Source organism: Spinacia oleracea, chromosome 3 (genome assembly GCF_020520425.1).
Source record: "Spinacia oleracea cultivar Varoflay chromosome 3, BTI_SOV_V1, whole genome shotgun sequence".
In the NCBI taxonomy this organism is placed as follows: domain Eukaryota; kingdom Viridiplantae; phylum Streptophyta; class Magnoliopsida; order Caryophyllales; family Amaranthaceae; genus Spinacia; species Spinacia oleracea.
In genome coordinates, this window is record NC_079489.1 from 151,268,610 (window position 1) to 151,283,146 (window position 14,537).

General features: G+C 34.5%; 1 long non-coding RNA gene across 1 annotated transcript; it reads right to left on the reverse strand.

The window, feature by feature from the left end:
- Window positions 1-13,048: 13,048 nt before the first annotated feature.
- LOC110794904 (uncharacterized) lies at window positions 13,049-13,829 on the reverse strand. The gene is made up of 2 exons (XR_002535152.2): window positions 13,537-13,829; window positions 13,049-13,265 (listed from the first exon to the last, which is right to left on the reverse strand). It is a non-coding gene; the product is annotated as an uncharacterized lncRNA (long non-coding RNA).
- Between the last annotated feature and the right edge of the window lie 708 nt (window positions 13,830-14,537).

The following is a 14,537-nucleotide window of genomic DNA, read 5'->3' on the forward strand; positions in this document are numbered from 1 at the left end:
ACTAGGAGTATGTCACGCAATATTTTATGTAATTGCTATGTAAATGGCTGTATATATTGACAAGAGTACAGGAATAATAATCGAGGGATTCTACCCTATTCTCTATTTCTTCATGGTATCAGAGCCACGCGGCTAAGATACGTACACTACCTATCACCATCATGGCCGGTGGAGAGGATGCACCTCCAACTTCTCGAAATGACCATAACTCACCTTTTTTTCTTGGCTCACAAGACAGACCCGGTGATCTGATAACTCCGGTTCGACTTCGAAACAACAACTATGATGAATGGGCAAGATCTGTGCGTCTTGCGCTTCTGTCTCGGCGTAAATTCGACTTCGTTGATGGCACTATTCTAGAACCTAAAGCCCCCTTCAACACGGAGGATTGGCAAACTATTCATTCGATGCTTGTTTCTTGGATAATGCACACTATCGACCCAGAGGTTAAGTCTACTATCTCCTTTACTGATGATGCAAAGCTTTTGTGGGATGAATTAAAAACACGTTTTTCTGTTATTAATGGCCCAAGAATCCAACAATTAAAATCTGATATTGTTAAATGTGAGCAACCTAAAACTATGTCTATTTCTACATATTTTGGGAAGATTAAGGTTTTGTGGGATGAATTAGCTAACCATGAACCTATCATTACGTGTAAATGTGGTAAATGTGAATATAATTTGGGTAAGGTGCATGAACAAAGGAGAAATGATGAACGTCTCCATCAATTTTTGATGGGTTTAAACTCTGAATATTATACCCAATTACGTTCTGCTTTGTTGTCTCAAGAACCTTTACCAAGTCTTGATCGTGCTTATCAACAAGTAACTCAAGAAGAACGTATACGTGGGATTACCCGGGCTAAAGAATCTCCACCAGAAGTGGTGGGCTTTGCTATCCGACCAGAAGGTCGTGGAAGGGGGAGACAAGAGAAGGTAGATAAATCTGGGTTGTTGTGCTCACATTGTCATCGCACCGGGCATGACATTGTCAACTGTTTTCAGCTTCTTGGATATCCTGAGTGGTGGGGGGATCGGCCTCGCACTCAAGGTACTGCTCGTGGTAGAGGTGGAAGTAGTCGTGCTACGGAGTCTCTTGTGGTTGGCCGTGGTAGAGGCGCAACTGTACGGGCCGTGAATGTAGATGCAAGCAACTCTATAGTACAACCATCTACGCCATCTCCAGTTCCTCTTCCTACCATGACTACAGAACAGTGGCAGTCCATAGCTGCCATGTTTGGTAATCTCAAATCTTCTTCTACTGATCGGTTACATGGTGAGTTCTTCTCTACATCCTCTTGGATAATTGACACAGGTGCTTCTAATCATGTAACGGGAGATGATTCATATTTTTTCGACGTTCACAATATTGTTGCATGCCCCGTCGGACTTCCTGATGGACAACAAATTGTTGCTACCAAGGAGGGCAGTGTAATGCTTGCTGAAGGATTTTGCTTAAAAAATGTCCTTTATGTTCCTAAATTGCATTGCAATTTGATTTCCGTTACACAACTTATTGATGACATGAAATGCTTTGTTCAATTTGCTTCTAATATATGTGTTATACAGGACCATCAAACGAGGAAGCAGATTGGAACGGGTGAAAGGAGAGATGGACTTTACTTTTTCAAGCAACCGTCAACAGTGCATGCTATTACAGTGGATGGTTCTTGTTCTTCTTCTTCGGTGGAGCTTTGGCATCGACGACTTGGTCATCCTTCGGAGAAAGTAGTAAAGTCATTATCTTTTTTCCGTAATTCTAGTGATAAACTACATAAGCCATGTGATATTTGCCCTCGTGCAAAACAAACTAGGGACTCATTTCCTATTAGTGATAATAAGGCTTCTCGTATTTTTGAGTTAATTCATTGTGATTTGTGGGGGCCTTACCATACTGTTTCTTCTTGCGGGGCTCGATATTTTTTGACTATTGTGGATGACTTTTCTCGTGCCGTTTGGGTATTTTTGTTGATTGATAAATTGGAGGTTTTCCAAATGTTTATGTCATTCTTTGCTATGGTTGATAGACAATTTGGTCAAAAAGTTAAGGTAGTTAGGAGTGACAATGGAACAGAGTTTAATTGTTTAAAAGATTATTTCCTTGCAAATGGGATATTATTTCAAACCTCATGTGTAGGAACCCCACAACAAAATGGGAGGGTAGAGCGTAAACACCGTCACATTTTATCTGTGGCAAGAGCCTTACGTTTTCAAGGTCACCTTCCTCTTTCTTTTTGGGGTGAATGTATTTTGGCGGCAAGTCATTTAATCAATAGGACACCCTCTAGTGTTCTAGAGAATAAAACTCCATATGAAATGTTATTTCATACCTTACCCAACTTTAATGAATTACGTGTGATTGGATCCTTAGCTTATGCCCATAATCAACGAGCAAAGAGTGACAAATTTGCAAGTCGCAGTCGAAAATGTGTGTTTGTTGGATACCCGTATGGAAAAAAAGGGTGGAGGCTTTATGATCTAGAAACTAAGACTTTTTTTGTTTCTAGAGATGTCCAATTCTTTGAAAATCATTTCCCATTTAATGAGCATGTTGATACGATCGCTCCTGATATTACTATTGGAAATATGAATTTGGGTGATGATGATTTTGCTATGGATAATCAAGACACGTTGACAACTCAAATTCCTAACCACCAACATCCTAATACTTCTCCACAAGAACCCACAAATCCCATTTCCCTTGAGCCCACACAAAATACCCCACCTGATTCTACACCTACTACCCAACATGAGCCCATTAATGATCCAACAAATGATACCCATATTACTACCCAACCTGACTCCCTTCAAAATATACCCCCTGAGCCCACTACTGAACCTTCTCCTATTATCCCTCATAACCCAATTTTGGAATCATCTCAATCTACAAATAATGGGTTGGACCAACCCTCCATTGCAACCCAAGACATTACTACAGGGGGGCAAACAGAGTCTATTTCTCTTAATGATACTCAAATGGGTCGTGGGTTTCGAAATAAGTTCCCTTCAGTATTGCTCCGTGACTATGTTACTAGCACTGTTCGCACATAAAGTCCATCGTCTACCTCTTCATCTTCACCTGTGCCATCTTCTTCCTCAGGTACACCATTTCCTATAACACATTATATTATTTGCGATAGATTTTCTGTCAGACATCGAAAATTTCTTGCAGCCATACTAACAGGTTGTGTACCGAAATCATTTAAAGAAGCTATGACGGATGAAGGTTGGCGTAGCGCTATGCAAGATGAAATACGAGCTTTAGAGGATAATGGTACATGGACTATGGAAAAGTTACCACCTGGTAAACGTGCTCTTGGCAATCAATGGATTTATGTAAATAAATATGACGAAGATGGTAATATTGTGAGACTCAAAGCTCGATTGGTTGTTTTTGGCAATCATCAAGTTGAAGGCTTAGATTACTACGAGACATTTGCACCTGTTGCAAAGATGGTGACGGTTCATGCTTTCTTAGCCATTGCAGCATCTAAAAATTGGGAGCTGCATCAGATGGACGTTCACAATGCATTTTTACATGGTGATCTCGATGAGGAGATCTACATGAAACTTCCTCCTGGATTTCAATCATCTGATCCTCATATGGTATGTCGCCTTCATAAGTCTTTGTATGGTTTGAAACAGGCACCTAGATGTTGGTTTGCCAAACTTGTTACCGCCTTGAGGGAATATGGTTTCCTACAATCTTATGCTGACTATTCACTCTTCACTTTCTCTAAGGATGCGGTACAAATTAATGTGTTGGTGTATGTTGATGACCTCATTATTGCTGGAAATAATTCCGCTGCTTTGAAGGCATTTAAGGCTTATTTGAGTGCTTGTTTCCGTATGAAAGATCTTGGAGCCCTTAAATATTTTTTGGGCATTGAGGTGGCCCGTAGTCCGTTAGGAATATTTCTTTGTCAACGGAAGTATTCTCTTGATATTATAACTGAGACAGGTCTCTTGGGTGCTAAACCAGCCACTTTTCCTATGGAACAAAACCATCGTCTAGCTCATGCTTCTGGAGATTTGTTGTCTGATCCCGAGTCTTATAGGCGGCTAATAGGTCGTCTTATCTACTTGTCTGTCACACGCCCCGACTTGGCATACTCTGTTCATGTTTTATCACAATTCATGCAACAACCACGACAAGAACATTGGGAGGCTGCTATACGTGTGGTTCGCTATTTAAAGGGATCCCCTGGACAGGGTATCATGCTTCGGGCCGATAGTACCCTCTGTCTTACTGGATGGTGTGACTCTGACTGGGCGGCTTGTCCCATCACTCGGCGTTCCCTCACAGGTTGGCTAGTGTTTCTTGGGCATTCCCCTATTTCTTGGAAGACCAAGAAACAACATACTGTAGCCCGGTCTTCAGCTGAGGCCGAGTACCGTTCTATGGCTTCTATTACTTGTGAGTTAAAATGGTTGAAAGGACTTCTACTAAGTTTGGGTATTCAACATCCCCGTGCTATTGGATTGTATTGTGATAGTCAATCAGCTATACATATTGCTCAAAATCCCGTCTTTCATGAACGAACAAAACACATAGAAGCCGACTGCCATTTTGTACGTGATGCTATACAAGATGGTACTATTCTCCCTTCCTATGTTCCAACTACGGTTCAGTTGGCTGACATCTTCACCAAACCTTTGGGTAAGAAGCAATTTGAGTTTCTTCTCCACAAGTTGGGCATTTTTGACCCTCATGCTCCAACTTGAGGGGGGGTGTTAGGATATTAATATTGACTCTTAGAATAGGTAATATTCTAGATTACATTTAGTAAATAATTACCAAATACACCTAGCTTAATTGTAGCAATTTAGAATCCTAATTGTAGCAAATCAGAATCATTAGAGTCAACTAACTCCTTGATACTAGGAGTATGTCACGCAATATTTTATGTAATTGCTATGTAAATGGCTGTATATATTGACAAGAGTACAGGAATAATAATCGAGGGATTCTACCCTATTCTCTATTTCTTCATGTATGCCCACGAATAACACTACAAAAATTTGTATCTTTAACAACAGCCTAATTACGACGGTTCAAAAATCCCGTCGCGAAAGCCTTTTGCGACGGGGCTAACAACCAAACAATGACGGGAATAACCGTCGCAAAATGTCTTTTACGACGGGTTAACGACGGGATTTTCTATTAACGACGGCCCCTTTTTATGACGGGTTCGCGACAGGAAATCCCGTCGTTAGTAGTACAATTTCTTGTAGTGTAATGTGAGACAATAAAATAATATATTCTTCATAATTTTACATAGACCCTGTTCTTTTAGATTTATTGGTCCTTAATTTCAGGATAATTTAGTTTAGTTCAATTAAGTTCATTTCGTTTAACTTAAAGTTCAGTAAAGGAAATTTCAGTCCAAAAGAGGGACTTACCTTTGTGTATATAAGCCGATGCATTAGTTGCTAGTCGCTGCACCATAACACCTAAGCAACTTTGAGGATTGAAATCAGATAGACAGTAACATCTAAGATACCTCATCATCATATAAGAACTTAATCAACAGTAACATCAGCAAATTGGCAACAAAATATCAGATTTTTAAGTGATTAATGAGTCAGCCACTATCACGGTAACTCTGGAGTGGATTAGAACTTAATCACCAGTGTTTTGCTAAATAATTAGCTATATATATAATTAAGATAACCTCTAGGTCATCTTCTCCACGTCTACATCAACATAAAAATAAGTTAAAGTCATACATCATAATGTTGGGATGTGCCAGACCTAACAATCTACTACATAATAAAACGGGTAAAGAAGCCTTTATATATGAACCAATAAAGAAAAGCAGGCACTTATCACTTAATGGATCGCTTACCTCATTTCATCCCTAATGTTCTTATTAATTTTTAATTAAGGGCCCATTTGACATCGGTTTTTGTTTTCAGTTTTCTGTTTTTTTACAAGACTAAAAACTAAAATATGAAAATCACAAAAAGTAGTTTTCTGTTTTTTTGTTGTCAGTTTTCAAAATCAACATGATTACTATAAGTAAAATTATTTTTTAGTTCATTATTCAATCTAAATCATATGACTTACAAAATCAAAAATTAAAAACTGACAATGATACTGAACGAGTCCATAAGTAAGTGCCTGATTTTTTTACTTTTAAAAAGGCACGATGATTGATCAGCATATTGTTTATGCATTCAGACGTCACGAAGTACACATACCTTACAAAACAGATATTATCGAGGGAGGGAAGAGTCATTCGAAACTTTATTATTACGAACATCACTTATCAGTTATCACTTATCAGTTAATTTTATGGATTGCTTACTTCAAAGCCCACTAAGCCTATTTAAACAACTGTTTGCTAATAAAGGAACCAACAATCGCTAACTGCTGTACCCGGGTACAGCCAGCTCTAGCTGTACCCCCAAAAACGACGCGCTCATATTGTTTGTTCATTCTTGTCGACTGTTTGTTCTTTTTTATTGTACTGTTTGTTCATTCTTATTGTACTGTTTGTTCTTTCTTGTTGTACTGTTTGTTCTTTCTTGTTGTTTTTTAAATTCATCATCAAATTTTCATAATTGTTGTATTTTTTGTTCTTTCTTCTGGAATTTTATGTTCTTTTTTATATTGTTTGTTCTTTCTTGTTTATTTGTTTGTTTATAATAATCAAATGGTTAATGTTCATAATTAAACTCTTCATTAATCTTTTATTCTTTCTTTTTGTATTGTTTGTTCTTTCTTGTTGTACTGTTTGTTCTTTCTTGTTGTTTTTTAAATTCATTCATCAAACTTATTGTTGTATTGTTTGTTCTTTCATGTTGGCTTTAAAATTCATCATAAATTTTTTCACAATTGTTGTATTGTTTGTTCTTTTTTCTGGAATTTTATGTTCTTTTTTATATTGTTTGTTCTTTATTGTTGTATTATTTGTTCTTTCTTGTTTATTTGTTTGTTCATAATAATTATCTGCTTTATTGTTTGTTCTTTCTTGTTGTATTGTTTGTTCTTTCATGTTGACTTTAAAATTCATCATAAAATTGTTCATAATTGTTGTATTGCTTGTTCTTTTTTCTGGAATTTTATGTTCTTTTTTATATTGTTTGTTCTTTTTTGTTGAATTATTTGTTCTTTTTTGTTTATTTGTTTGTTCACAATAAATATATGGTTAATGTTCATAATAAAATTGTTCACTTCATTGGTCTTTTATGTTTTTACAAGCGCCTATATTGTTTATTTTCAATTAAATGAATAAATGTTCATTTCCAAAATAGTAAATGTTCATTCCAAATAAATAAATAAATGTTCATTTCCGAAATAGTAAAATTTCATTTCCGAAATAGTAAATGTTCATTTTTTTAGTTTATTTCCAAATAAATAAATAAATGTTCATTTCCAAAATAGTAAATGTTCATTCCAAATAAGTAAATAAATGTTCATTTCCGAAATAGTAAATGTTCATTTTTGTACCACTATTTGTTCTTTCTTGTTGTATTGTTTGTTCTTTCATGTTGGCTTTAAAATTCATCATAAAATTGTTCATAATTGTTGTATTGGTTGTTCGTTTTTCTGGAATTTTATGTTCTTTTTTGTTGAATTATTTGTTCTTTCTTGTTTATTTGTTTGTTCACAATAAATACATGGTTAATGTTCATAATGAAATTGTTCACTTCATTGGTCTTTTTATGTTTTTACAAGCGCCTATTTTGTTTATTTCCAAATAAATAAATAAATGTTCATTTCTAAAATAGTAAATGTTCATTCAAAATAAATAAATAAATGTTCATTTCCGAAATAGTAAATGTTCATTTTTGTAGTTTATTTCCAAATAAATAAATAAATGCTCATTTCCAAAATAGTAAATGTTCATTCCAAATAAATAAATAAATGTTCATTTCCGAAATAGTAAATGTTCATTTTTATGCCAGTATATTAATGTTCATTTTAAACAACACAAAACGACATCGTTTTGGATTGGGGTACAGCCAGCTTTTGCTGTACCCAGGTATAGCCAAAAATTTGCGCCGGAACCAACTCCTTTATCGGCCAACGGCCCATCATGGCAAGGCCCATGACCCTTTTATCAACAAACACTATATATGTTGATGTATGAAATTTTATAAGGTACGGGTACGTTAATTTATTGTCTTCGCATACACATCCTAAACCCAGTAACATCTCTCTTAATCCCTTAATTTTGAGCACCGACTGAGTTATGCACTGGAGGGGCTTTCCTCGGATCCACCCCTGAAGCCAGTTTGACGTGTCTTGTGTATAGGTACATTTGAGTAGAAAAACAATACGAGCAAAGGTCTTCCTCCTCCAACGAACAAGGCGCATTAAAGGCTATTTATTTCAAACATTTCTTTTTTTTTTTTAAGTTCAAAGACTATTTATTTCATGCTCGGAACACTTCATATATATCATCCCTAATGCTTTAATACTATTAACTTTGTTGTCTGATTTTTAGAAAGGCATATTCCATAATGCTTTTATATTAACTTTGTTGCCTGATATTGAAAAAAGGCATGACCATTCAGCATATTGTTTGTGCATTCAGACGTCAGGAAGTACATACGGAGTACCTAACAAACCAGATATTAACGAAGGAGGGAATAGTACGGCACTTATCACTTAATGGATTGCTTACCTCATTATCATCCAGGCCTAATGATTGTAATTAGTTATCATAGAAATTATAATACGGAGTACTTCATCCGTTCTGGAAATATCGCACCATAATTGACTTTTACTCCAACTCCTACTTTAACTCTTAATATTTCAAATCGCGTGCAAGTAAAAATTGTTAAAAACTAATATTTAGAAAATATATATCGGTACGAATTTAACATGACCCGACATGACTAAAATTTCCTTACGCACGAATCACAAAAAAGGCCAAAATCGTAGAGTGAATAGTGTAGAAAATAAATTGTGCGATATTTCCAGAACGGAGGAAATATATAACATACTGAGTTGCCTCTTTTGCCAATGGGAGCGGTCTCTTTTGCATTTTTTTCACATGTAAGGAGACAATAAAAAAGAATTCACGGTATATCCGGCTGCATGTAATATTATTATAATGATTACGTATTCAAATGTTTAGAGAAAAGAAAAAAAAACCCTAATAATCCAGAATATCCAGGATGTAAATTTGGGGAAAGAACCATTCTGAACTTATGCGCAGAGAAAAGCACTTACTCCCTTCGTATTTATTTAAGAGATACACTTGGCCGGACACGGGTATTAAGAAAAAGAATTGAATGAAATAAAGTAATAAAACAAGTGGGGTTGAGTAGATATTTTAATAAGAAAAACAAGTGGGGACCATGTCATTTTAGAGAGTGGGATGAGGGTGGGGTGTAGATATATTATTTAATTAGATGGTGGGGTTGATAAGTTACTAAAAATGGCAAGTGTATCTCTTAAATAATTACGGCCGAAAAAGGCAATTGTATCCCTTAAATAAATACAGAGGGAGTATCACTTAATGATCGGTTGCTTCATAAGGTTCATATCATGCATCCTTAATGATTTAGTTAAGTGTAAAATAAATTTATTGTATATATTATATCGAAATTGTTATGAAATATTGGGTGGATGCCCATTATACCCCTAGTATATTTCCGGAATATTCTAGATCTTAGGGTTTATTGTTCCCCAAGCGAACCCTATTCTATTGTATGTATATATACCCCATTAATCATGAAATAAGATACATAGTTGTTCTCTCCCAATTTCTCCTCTCTTTCTCTTTATTTCACAATACGTATTGTATATTCGCATATTTCCGATAATGGTCATTTCATTAATCTCTTATTGCCGCAATTGTTATACTACCGCAATTGTTATATGCGCAATATATATTCGACTTAATTATCTTATTGTGTTTGTTTTGTTTAATTATTGTTATTGCATTATTTTGGTTAAACACAAGTTTTTTTAAAATTAATTTATTGTTGAAGATAATTCCTAATTTGCAATATTTTGTATAGTGAATTATGTTGAATCTTACAAACTTGATTTTACAACCTTTAATATTACTGGAAAGAACTATTTGTCTTGGGTGTTAGATGCAAAGGACCCTTGTGATACAATCACAGAAGTAAATAAGTCAACAAGTTAAAACAAGGCAACGGTTATGATTTTTTTTCTCACTTCATCACCTCCATTAGGGTCTTAAGATGGAGTATTTGGTCGTAAAATATCCACAAGTCTTTGGAGTAATTTAAAGGAAATATATGACCACCAGATAACCGTTATATTACCCAGAACTCGTTATAATTGATTATATTTAAGATTACAAGACGTTAAGTTTGTAAGTGAATTTAACCTAGCTATATTCAGAATTAATTCACAGTTGAAATTGTGTGGAAAGAAAATCACTGGTGTAAAAAATGTTGGAGAAAACATATTCTAACTTTCTTGCAAATAATGTTGCCCTGCTGACACAATACCGTGAAAAGAGATTTATGAAATATTCTGAACTTATATCTTGTCTCCTTGTGGCTGAAAAAAAAAACATAAAGAGCTATTGATGAAAGATGATGAATCACGTTTAAATAGTTCTGCTCCATTCCCTGAAGCGAATGTGACATCTAATAATGGGAAAGAAAAATACCACACAACAAAAGTGGTCGAGAACGTGGTCATAGACGTGGGCGTGGATACGAATATGGTCAAGTTCGAGACCGAGGTGGTTCTTTCAATAACTCATATCCCCACCAGAAGTGGGACAAAGATGGTAACAAAGAAGAGAAAGATAAAAAAAAATGAGATGTGACCAATGTATATTACCGCAACGGAGAAAAGGCCATTGATCTACTAAAACAAGTAGAATTTATAATAGAATTTAATAGATAATATTGAAGAATTTAAATATGTGGTCTTGCTCTTCCCTGAAGAAAATTAATTATCAAGGGTGTTATATGTTGAAATGAGAATATACCCTTGACTGTTGGTTACAAGCCAAAATAGGTTCACGACTTAAGTTTAGACTTTTGACCATTAAAGGCCCGCAGACCTTTTTGGGGAAGTACAAGAAAATATGACCTAGAAAACTATAATAGTTTCTAAATCTTGTTGTCAAGATACCCTACATTTCTTTCATGAAACTAGTGTAGTCCTGCAGACACGATAATTTTGAGAAAGATAGTTCATATATTGTCTTTTGGTGGATGAACAAAATACCGAAATCCCGAAGAAAAATATTATTCTCACATTCAACTAGGTAAACCATTCCCAGAAGTGAATGAGAAATTGTATGACTAAAGATAGTGAAGATAATGTCAATAGTCATGATCGAGTATGTGAAAGTAAAATATAGTATAATCATGGGTGAATAAATGAGTACAAATGTAATTTCAAAATACATATATACACACCAGAAGTGAGATTGTAAAAGATGAAAAGCATGTGAAAGTTAATGATGAGAAAATACAAATTTTATATTTTTGGTTGGTTGCAAAGGAAAAATGAACAAATGTTTGGCCCATTACACCAAAGCATCTTGTTGAGCTTTATTAGCACCCATCAAAAGGGAATAAATTATAGATAAACATGGTGTATAAAGATAATGAAAACATTTGTCTAATAGACATTGTAGCACGCTCTTCAAACCAAATTTATATACATGCAAGGATAATGGGGAGATAGCTCTCGACATAATAAAATTAGTAGTATATGATCAGGATTATAATACAATATGTTAAACTTGGTACAAATATTTGATCATATCTTATTGACTCGCTGTATGAGCATGAGTACTATACTAAATTCTGAAGATGTATACTTTTGTGATATGTACCAAAGTTGTAATGGATACTCTTGAAGAGTACAAGCTATCTTCCATAAGTTTTGTTTAGATTGTCTTGCTGTTAAAATTGAGAGACCAGTTTGTGTCGTTATATCACATGACAATATGTTCAAATTATAGTATTCTATAATTACAGTGATCACTTTGAGAAGATAACCAACAGTTATCGAATGAAATATTTATATGATATTATATACGCATGATATGATAATCCAGGCCATTCGGGGTTTAAGAACACCCGTTATGAGAATTCGAAAATTCTTGTCAAATAAAATTTTATGTGCTGACACTCCCTCGTATGTTGTATATATTCAAAGGCAGGACAAAATGATGAGGTTGAGTTGTATTTCAATCGAATAGTTATAATGAATCGATTGAGAAAATAAATACAAGAGATATTAATGATTTTGAAAAAATTGTATAATGATAGGTGATTTGAAGTTCACCATGATAGTAAGTGACCTGAAGTTCACCAGAATGATAGTAGGTGACTTGAAGATCACCAATAAGTTTACAAGTATTTTGTGATTGATTTAAGTATCATAAATAAGCATCATAAATCTCTTGGTCGGGGCAATCATACGTCAGCACGAAAAGAGAAAATATGAAGAAAACAACTGCATATTATATCTACTCCCCATAATCAATGTTGATCTCCAGAAGAGAACAAAAGTATGTAATATTTATCAAAATACACGTTGAAAAGTGTATTATTTACACTACAAGAAAACGACAAATTGGCGACCGCTAAAAGTAGTCGGTAAAACAGCGTTTTTGGTCGCAAAAAAATTTACCGACTAAAAGTAGTCGCCAAAGGGTTGTCGGTGATAACCTGGTCGGAGTTTGGCCGAATTCCGACTAAAAAGTTGTCGGTAAAAAATACCGACTACTTTACCGACTAAAGATAGTCGGAAAATCACCGACTAACTAAGTAGTAGGTAAATTACGACTACTGCAAAGTAGTCGGTAATTTCCGACTACATAGTTAGTCTGTAAAATACCGATTACTTTTTAGTCGGTAATTTCCCGACTACTTACTTAGTAGGAAAATTAACGACTACTTCTTAGTAGTCGGTAATTTACCTACTAAAAAAAGTAGTCGGTAAAATGATTTTTGAAAATAAAAAAAAATTGAAACCTTACTGGTTTCCATTTGAAGAATCTACAAGAAAACCAAAACCATCAACTGAAAAATACCAGCAATGATTTTTATATCTCCAAATTTCAAATCAAACCTATAACAAATTGAAATAAAACTCAAAATTTTATATCCCATAAGAAGTTAATACAAATACAGATGATGAAAATTAAAGAATAAAAAAAAGCTCAACCAATTTAGATATGTCTTGCTCTTTAATTTCTGGCTCTTCTAATAAAATAAAAAAAATCTCCTTCTTGAATCAAAAAAATTCCAATAAAAAACTCTCCTTCAATTTCTTGGTCTTCTATCTTCTTCTTTGAGCTGCATCCAAAATAAACAAAACAAACAAATTATAAAACTAAAAAAAATGAAATACGCACAGATTAATCAATAAAATAACAAAATACGTATGAAACATCATTTCATTTACCAATCAAACCTAAAGCTGGATCCTCTAATAAAAGAAATATATTTTTGAAAGAAAAAAGTCATTAAGAGTTATGAAAACCATCAACTGAAAAATACCAGACTACTTTTAACAAAAAAAAAAAACCAATCAAACCCGAAAAAAAAGATTAACCCGAAAATTTACCTTGAGTTTATGAATTCACCCGATCTTCATTTGCAAGTTCGGTGATTGCTCCTTCGAGGTTGGCTCCATATTTGCTTAAAAGGTCGTATCTTCCATAGTTATCGTAACAATTTTGGTGAATCTATGTAATTAAGTTTATCTTTGGCAATAATAGAAAGGATGAAATGATGATAAGAAGGGAGAAATGATGAAGAGATTGAATATTATGAAGAACGGTTGGGAGGAGATAGAAGGAAGAGGGAGGTGAGAGAAGAAATTAAAGAGGACGGCTGTGAGGAGGAGAGAGAGAGGTTTTTTTCTCTTTTATATGGGCTAGGGTTAAGGGGGGAGAAAGCCCAAAGTGGTTAAGTGTAATAAATTATACCGACTACCGAACGATTTTCGAAAAAAAAAATAGCCATACAGTCGGTAAACGTAAAAATATAGTCGGTAATTTACCGACTATCCTAAAAATGGTCGGTAATTTACCGACTACCCTAAAAATGGTCGGTAATTTACCGACTACACTAAAAAATGGTCGTTAATTTACCGACTACCCAAAAAATGGTCGGTATTTAACCGACTATCTTAAAAATGGTCGGTAATTTACCGACTACCCTAAAGATGGTCGGTAATCACCGACTACTTCTAAAATGGTCGGTAAATAATTTTTTAATGACTACTTTTGTAGTGGTCGGTAATTTCAGTCGGTAACAACCCGATTTCTTGTAGTGTTAGTTGGTGAAATTTTTTATGCTCCATAACATATTGAAAATATTTTCCCAACTTAGGGGGAGACGAGCAAGAATAAGTTGGCAAAATTTAAAGATAATAAATTGATCCCCATATGAGTAAGTGTACATGTCAGCTTTATGTCCTCGAAGTATGTTTGGACATAAATATCTATGACTTGATTGTGTTAAATTGTTACATGTTCAAAGGCATAAAGGTGTATGATAGTCATAGTGCTCGATGTTACATATAGTAAGTGTTGAGAAATATATATCTTGCCAATATTTATT